The sequence below is a fragment of the Liolophura sinensis genome, chromosome 11 (assembly GCF_032854445.1).
Source record: "Liolophura sinensis isolate JHLJ2023 chromosome 11, CUHK_Ljap_v2, whole genome shotgun sequence".
NCBI classification, from domain to species: Eukaryota; Metazoa; Mollusca; class Polyplacophora; order Chitonida; family Chitonidae; genus Liolophura; species Liolophura sinensis.
The window spans coordinates 22,854,043-22,862,442 of NC_088305.1; positions in this window are offsets into that span (position 1 = coordinate 22,854,043).

The window sequence follows — 8,400 nt, forward strand, 5'->3', positions numbered from 1 at the left end:
GTGCACTTATTACACCACAAAGTAAAGTACGACTCCCTCCCCGCCCCCCCCCCCCCCCCCCCACACACACACAGTGTATTTCTCTACACTATCAAGTAGAATACGACTGCCCCTTACAGACAGTACTTCTCTACACTATAAAGTAGAGTATGACTGCCGCCTACACTGTGTACTTCTCTACAATACAAAGTAGAGTACGGCTGCCGCCTACATTGTGTACTTCTCTACATCACACAGTAATTTACGACTGCCGCGCACTGTGTGCTTCTCTGCACTACAAAGTGCAGTACGGCTGCCGCCTACACTGTCCACTTCTCTGCACTACAAAGTAGAGTACGACTGCCGTCTACACTGCGTACTTCTCTACACCACAAAGTAGAGTGCCACTGCCGTCTACACTGTGCACTTCTCTGCACTGCAAAGTAGAGTACAACTGCCGCCTACACTTCATACTTCTCTACACTACAACGTAGAGTACGACTGTCTCCTACGCTGCGCACTTCTCTACAATACAAAGTAGAGTACGACTGCCGCCTACACTGTGCACTTCTCTACACTGCAAAGTGGACTACAACTGCCGCTTACACTGTGTACTTCTCTACACTACATGTTAGAGTACGACTGCCGCCTACCCTGTGTACTTCTCTACACTACAAAGTACAGTACGGCTGCTGAGTACACTGTGTACTTTTCTACACTACAAAGTAGAGTAGCCTACACTGTGTACTTCTCTCATTACATTTTAGTGTAAGTCTTACATTATTTTATCAGCTGTGAGGATGTCGCATAATATACAGTTGTTTTTAGTTCTGTCCACCCTTCGGTTATTTAACTATTTCACCACTGTGATCAAAAACACTGGACCCCGCAGCAAAATTTCCAGCTCGACAAAGTACGTATTAAGTTTGCTGAGTTTAAAAATAATATAGGATGACACCCAATAGACAAAATGTAGACAAAACATGCAATCGGGAGGTAAAATAATCGCGTTTATCGACGTTTTATAAACCCTATAAAAGGCATTTTACTAGGAATTAAAAATAAAAGTTGGTAAAACATGGTGGGAAGAATCTCAATGCATTTATTTATTTTTTTGAAAAGTATATTTACATGTACGGTCTTCTTCAATGATTACGACTATGGGTTGCACCAGGCACACGGTATATTTGCATGTACAGTCGACATCCATGACTACGACAATGAGTTGTACCAAGCACACGGTATATTTACATGTACAGTCGACATCCATGACTACGACTATGGGTTGTACCAAGCACATGGTACATTTACATGTACAGTCGACGTCCATGATTACGACTATGGGTTGTACCAAGCACACGGTATATTTACATGTACAGTCGACGTCCATGATTACGACTATGGGTTGTACCAAGCACACGGTATATTTACATGTACAGTCGACGTCCATGACTACGAAAATGGGTTGTACCAAGCCCACGATATATTGTTACGACCCAAACTGTCTGTATTATAAAGAGATGGCTTGTTCGAAATACACGACAGTTTAGCGGAAACAAAAAAGTAACCAAAATCAGCAGATTTTATTTTACAACAGTTTATTAGCTTAACAAGAACAGATAATAAAACTTATACAAATACTAAAGTACTTAAGTTTAACAAGAAAGGATAGCAGTATCTATACAAATACTAAAGTACTTACGGTGTCAAGTCCAAACAGACGCATATATTCCACAATATATATACCACACAGGCATAAATGCTCAGAGGCAAATTCACAAGAGGGAAAATCCACAGTATAACTGAGTGTATGACGAAATATACACAAAATTCTACACAGAGGGTCCGTGTACTAATAAGGACTGTGTACACAAGAGCACGAATCAAATATACAAGTTCAGACTGAACAAGTGCTCGGTGGTGATGTAACAAAGCCAGAGGCTATAAAGACGCCAAAATTCAGCACAAAAGGCCCACTAAAGTAATACACAGCGAAAGCATCCAAAACTCTCAATATTTCTCCGTTCTCTTTTCTCTGTTCTCTCCGTTTAACCTGCTTTCATAGGTCTTCTATAGCCTGGTAGAATTGTCTAGAATAAGAAAATTCCTGAACACTTGATGTAAATAAACAGGCATCGAACTGAGCACATTCTGGAATATTCTAAGGTAGAGGTAGACAGCAGGCGCTGAACTCAGCGTATGTAAACAGTGGCAAGCTAAATTTAGAAACTGACGGCAGTCGTGCACATAACAATATTTACATGTACAGTCGACGTCCGTGACTACGACTATGGGTTGTTCCAAGCACACAGTATATTTACATGTACAGTCGACGTCCATGATGACGACTATGGGTTGTTCCAAGCACACGGTATATTTACATGTACAGTCGACGTCCATGATGACGACTATGGGTTGTACCAAGCACACTTTATATTTATATGTACAGTCGACGTCCATGATGACGACTATGGGTTGTTCCAAGCACACAGTATATTTACATGTACAGTCGACGTCCATGATGACGACTATGGGTTGTTCCAAGCACACGGTATATTTACATGTACAGTCGACGTCCATGATGACGACTATGGGTTGTACCAAGCACACTTTATATTTATATGTACAGTCGACGTCCATGATGACGACTATGGGTTGTACCAAGCACACTTTATATTTATATGTACAGTCGACATCCATGATGACGACTATGGGTTGTACCAAGAACACGGTATATTTACATGTACAATCGACGTCCATAGCTACGACTATGGATTGTATAAAGCACACGGTATATTTGCATTTTAAAGCGACGTCTGTGACTACGACTATGGGTTGTACCAAACACATGGTATATTTACATGTTCAATGGACGTCCATGATCACGACTAAGGGTTGTACCAAGCACACTGTATATTTACATGTACTGGCGACCTCTATGGCCACGACTATGGGTTGTACCAAGCACATGGTATATTTACATATACAGTCGACGTCCATGATTACTACCATGGGTTGTACCAAGAACACGGTATATATACATGTACAGTCGACGTCCATGACTACGACTATGGGTTGTACCAAGCACACGGTATATTTACATGTACAGTCGACGTCCATGACTACGACTATGGGTTGTACCAAGCACACGGTATATTTACATGTACAGTCGACGTCCATGACTACGACTATGGGTTGTACCAAGCACACGGTATATTTACATGTACAGTCGACGTCCATGACTACAACTATGGGTTGTGCAAAGCGCACGGTATATTTACGTGTACAGTCGACTTCCATGAACACGACTACGGGTTGTTCCAAGCACACAGTATATTTAGCACTTGTTTTTGTATCTCATTAATTCATGTTGCCTTCTTTCTGTTGTTTCTACAACACATGGGGATGTGGTACGAAGTGCCATTTATACCCCGCAAACCTCTTCCCAAGGATTACGTTTACAACGATTTTATCCACACCTACTCTGACATGCCTAACATCACAGTGTCCATTCGTTTAGTTGGGAGGTGAGTTGTTAAATTATTTATAAATTTAATCAAATTTACAAAACATTAGTCAATTATGTCGTTGTTTTCGTTGAACCTTGAAAATGTGACGGCACTGTCGATGTCAGCGCGCTCTAATCGGATAGGACGTCACACATGGAGTCTACTACATGATGATTCAGTGAGGAAGCACAATAACTATGGTCGTCTTGACAATGTCGTTACTTAACACGAATGGTGTTTAAAATACTGAATAAAGCTATGGACACGATTAGGTGTCGAAATATGATACATTTGCTTGATATAGTACATGCATCTCCATATGAACACAATCTTCGGCTGAATTTATCACTTGAAAAAAGTGCTCTAGTCTCTTTACATAAACACATGGAGTAGATCTGTACAAATTCAAGTACGTGTTGTAAACTTTTACGGAATTGATTCACCATCGATTTGTGCACACTTATTTTAGCTGTAACTCTGCGTCATGTTGATGTATATTTGATGGGAATGTTTACCTTTACAGTAGTTTAGCTGCTACACTAATAAAAAGAATGTCTGTTGTCTGCGTGATGCTAGAGTGTATTGTTATTATAACAGAATATTCAGTCATATTCAGCATAACATCCTGTTGTTCTAATAGAATCTTTATGTTCAAGCAGTAGGATATGTATGCTATATTTAACAGAATAATGTGCTGCAATAACAGAACACATTCTAGCTTCACCGAGACAGCAGACTTTCTGGTAAACTTAACAGATTAACTTTTTGAGTGTGTAAAGCATTAAGCGATGCTGTTGTACTTTCATAGCGCCTTGTTTATGTAACTACGAAACTGGCTGGGAATTTACAGCCTCAAGAAGGGTTTATCTACAGCAAAGTGTACTGTTTAACATTATGGATTAGGAAAAAGTGTTCATTTCCTGTGCAAGATTATGATCTTCCAACATATCCACGTGTAGAGCTTGTGTTATGTGTCAAGTGCTGACAAAAGGCAATTTTGGTAGCGAGTATGATCGATTTTACAGATAGCTGAATATAGGCTGCTGGTTAAAGGAAATATAGAAGAATGATAACACGTGAACAAAGCTGTTTCCGCTGTCATCATGGGGACATGGTTATGCCTTTTAGCCATGTGATCGTGGTCTATGGGTGAAGCCACATCGTGTTTCCGGTTTCTGAAAATTCCAGATTATAAGTTGATTTATATAGTTCCCAAGCACGTCAGAAAACAGTCTGTATCCAGACCTCCTCCAAAAAAACTCAGGCTGTATTATATGCTGATTTTTGCTGTTAAATCTGTACATGTACATGTATGTCATGACATCAGTTCAGTGTTTCATTTCTACCTGTTGCAGTTGAATGGGCCTCCATGGCTCAGTTGGTTAACGCGCTAGCGCAACGTAATGACCAAGGAGCCTCTCACCATGCGGCCGCTGTGAGTTCAACTTAAGCTCATGCTGTCTTTCTCTCCGGCCGTACGTGGGAATGTCTGTCAGCACCCTGGGGATGGCAAATTTTACCAAAATTTTGCTTTCTGTTTAACAGTTCTAGCATACGACGGTCTCTATTTAACAAGTTTAAGCACCCAACGTTCTCTAAAAGTTTTTAGCACGCGATGCATTCTATTTAACAAGTTTTATCACACGACACTCTCTGTTTGACAGTTTCCTTAGCACCTTTGTTTGTTTTTGACTGTCAGGTATGCGTGAAGTACAACAAGGAAGATGTTTCTGCTACCAACTGGGGAACTATATGAGAATACCATGCAAGAACATAAACAAGGGAAGAAACTTTTATAACATAACTCGTAATCACCTCCCTTTATCCCTTTACCCTCGGAAATTTCACATAAAAAATTACAATATGAACTATTTTATTGAAAAATAAAACTGCTTTTGTTTTCCATAATATGCACATTTGTCTTTTCTTTTTTAACAGCAAACTTTAAATGTAACAATTTTATTGTTCCACATGGAAATAGAGTGTGTATAGTATTGTGTTTATGATTTTAATTCAAAGGATAGTACTTACAGGTGCTTGAGTACATACTTGCGACTAAAAAATGATATCTAGAAAACTTCGGTGTCAAATACCAGTAGGCAACCAAATGGACGTTCTGGATCAACAATCGCAAGACGAATGTCCAAAACACCATTCAAAAGGACTAAAGTATATAAAGTACGAAATTTGAACGGATTAGAGACTGTCAGCATTTTCCCGTTAATAGTGGACGGTACTGAGAACAAGTTATCCACAAACTGGTATATGTGCTTGCCTTTAATTGGTCGGTCACACGAGGCGCGGGTTTACACCTGGCCTTTAATAGAAAATTGACATATTCACTAGAACTTGGTGCCGAAAAGCAGCTGCTGGCATACGTTCGGACGATTGTGCAATCTCTTTGTTTTTGAAAACACAAATATTGTGTACATAACTCTACATAAACCGCGCGAAAGCTCGTCAGTTACTTGTCAAAGGCCGGTCGCTTTAAGCAACAATCAAGCGAAATCAAATAAATGAAGTATAGCCTTTGGTTTTCTGATTGGTACGTGTACAACTGTGATCTCCCTCAAAGTCAAAGAGTAGCTAACTGGTATGGGAACGGAAAGAAATGGGATAAAAGTTAGGAGAATGGGGTTACACCTGAATATTTACAGAGGTATGTCGAGAAGTGGCCAGCAATGCCCTTCTGAACAATTCAGGGGTATACTGCTATGACATTAAGGTTACCTGCGAGTCTGTGTTTGACTCCATTCTTCCTTTGTCCCTATTTGACACGGCTTAACAATCAATCCGTCACAATAATCCCCAGAACACATTGAATATACTAAACATATCGTGCCTAAACACTATTGGAATCATGTGTAACTGTGTTGTATTTTCCTGTAAGACAATTTATTTATTTATTTGATTGGTGTTTTACTCCGTACTCAAGAATATTTCACTTATACTACGGAGCTCAGCACTATGGTGGGAGGAAACCGGACAGAGCCCCTTCGGATGACACGGCTTGAAGTACTCATTGTATGCCTCGTTTGCATATGTAGCCCTTTTGGAAATGATTCTAGTCACATGTCAGCTGATTTAAAATAATGCCATGCATAAAACATAGATCATTCTATCTGCAAATTCTTCAGTTTATGGTATTCACCTTCGATTGTTCATATGTATAGTGCTGACTAGTTGTTACAAGTGTGTAGATGCGTTTGACAAAGTCGCATTCTCCTGTTTTATGAACAGCAGCCTCAGCAAATAATTGGCTGCTGGCTTTCCGTCCTTTTTTGCTGATCTCTGATTTATTTATTTATTTTATTGGCGTTTTACGCCGTACTCGAGAATACTTCACTTATACGACGGTGGTCAGCATTATGGTGGAAACCGAGCAGGGCCCGGGGGAAACCCCCGACCATCCGCAGGTTACTGGCAGAAATTCCCACGTACGACCCGAGAGGAAGCCAGTATAACCTGGACTTGAACTTACGGGGATCGCATGGTGGGAGCTCCCTGCGTCATTGCACCGCGCGGCGTGCTAACTGTTCACTTGGAAGGACTTTTTAAAATTTTGTTTCCTACCCCACACAGAGCAATAATCAACATTTTCTCATAGAGAAAAATGCCTCTGCCTGGTGTAAGTGCTTCATCAAACACACGAACACCCATGTTATATTTCAAATCTAAATGTGACTTTTACTTTCATTTACTTTTTCTTTCGTTGTACTTTCAAGATGTTCTGCTAAAAAGCTTCACTGCGTTTACGTCAACTATATTTCTAACCAAACAAATACTTAGTTGATTGTCAGGGTGAGAAAAGCTAAACAGTTTTTTTATGTATTTACCTAGCATCGAAATTCATTGCAGATAACGGCTCAGCTCCGTCTCATGAATGTAGTAGTGCCAGTGCAGATAACGGCTCATATCAGTCTCATGAATGTAGTGATGCCAGTGTAGATAACGGCTCAGATCAGTCTCATGAATGTAGTGGTGCCAGTGTAGATAACGGCTCACATCAGTCTCATGAATGCGGTAGTGCAGTGGGATGATCATGGCAGTGTATAGGCCTAAGACTGGGTGATTGGAGAAAGAGTCGCCAAGTATCAACTAAGGATTTATAACGTGTAATTAAGAAATCTCATCATCAAAATGGAATAAACACTAAAAGGTTTTACCGATAATGCATCAAACTTGTTCTGACATTTATTGGACAGTCTCAGTTAAAATTGTTGTAAATTTCACTCTCCACCAAAGTGTCTTCAAAAACAGAATAAGAGTTGTAGGACAGGTTTCTTCTTCTGCTACATAGTAATTTCCAAATCATCTTCACTGTGTGATGGACAAGAATCGGGAGGTCCAGACAAGGCTTTGGTTCAAAAACTGGTGTCAATCTGTGCCTCCACAGTTGAACTTTCGGTCTGTGCTCTGGTCGTGGTTTCAGTTTTCTGCAAAAGACTGTTTAAGTCCTGTATTGCCTCCTTTATGTTATCCGGTTTCGTTTCCTGGCGTCTGACCATTTCATGGCTCGCCTTTTCAAGGGGTTTCTTCTTCGCTTCAGCAGCTAAGTGTTGAGGTATAGCTACTGCGACTTTGACAAGATTTTCCCTTTGTTTTTACTATGAGACAGAACAATAAATCGATGATCCACGTCTTTTTAATGTTTGCATCGAACAGTAAAAAACAATTGTATAATAATAATAATAATAATAATAATAATAATACACGTCATAATTCATTATAATGAAGTACGTGGGAAGGTCTCCCAGCAACCTGCGGATGATCGTGGGTTTCCCCCGGGCTGCTGGCGCTGGCTGGCCGCTGTCATATAAGTAAAATATTCTTGTGTACGGCCTAAAACAACAATCAAATAAATAAATAAATCATTATAATGAAATTATTTCATTGGGGAAGTCTACTATTT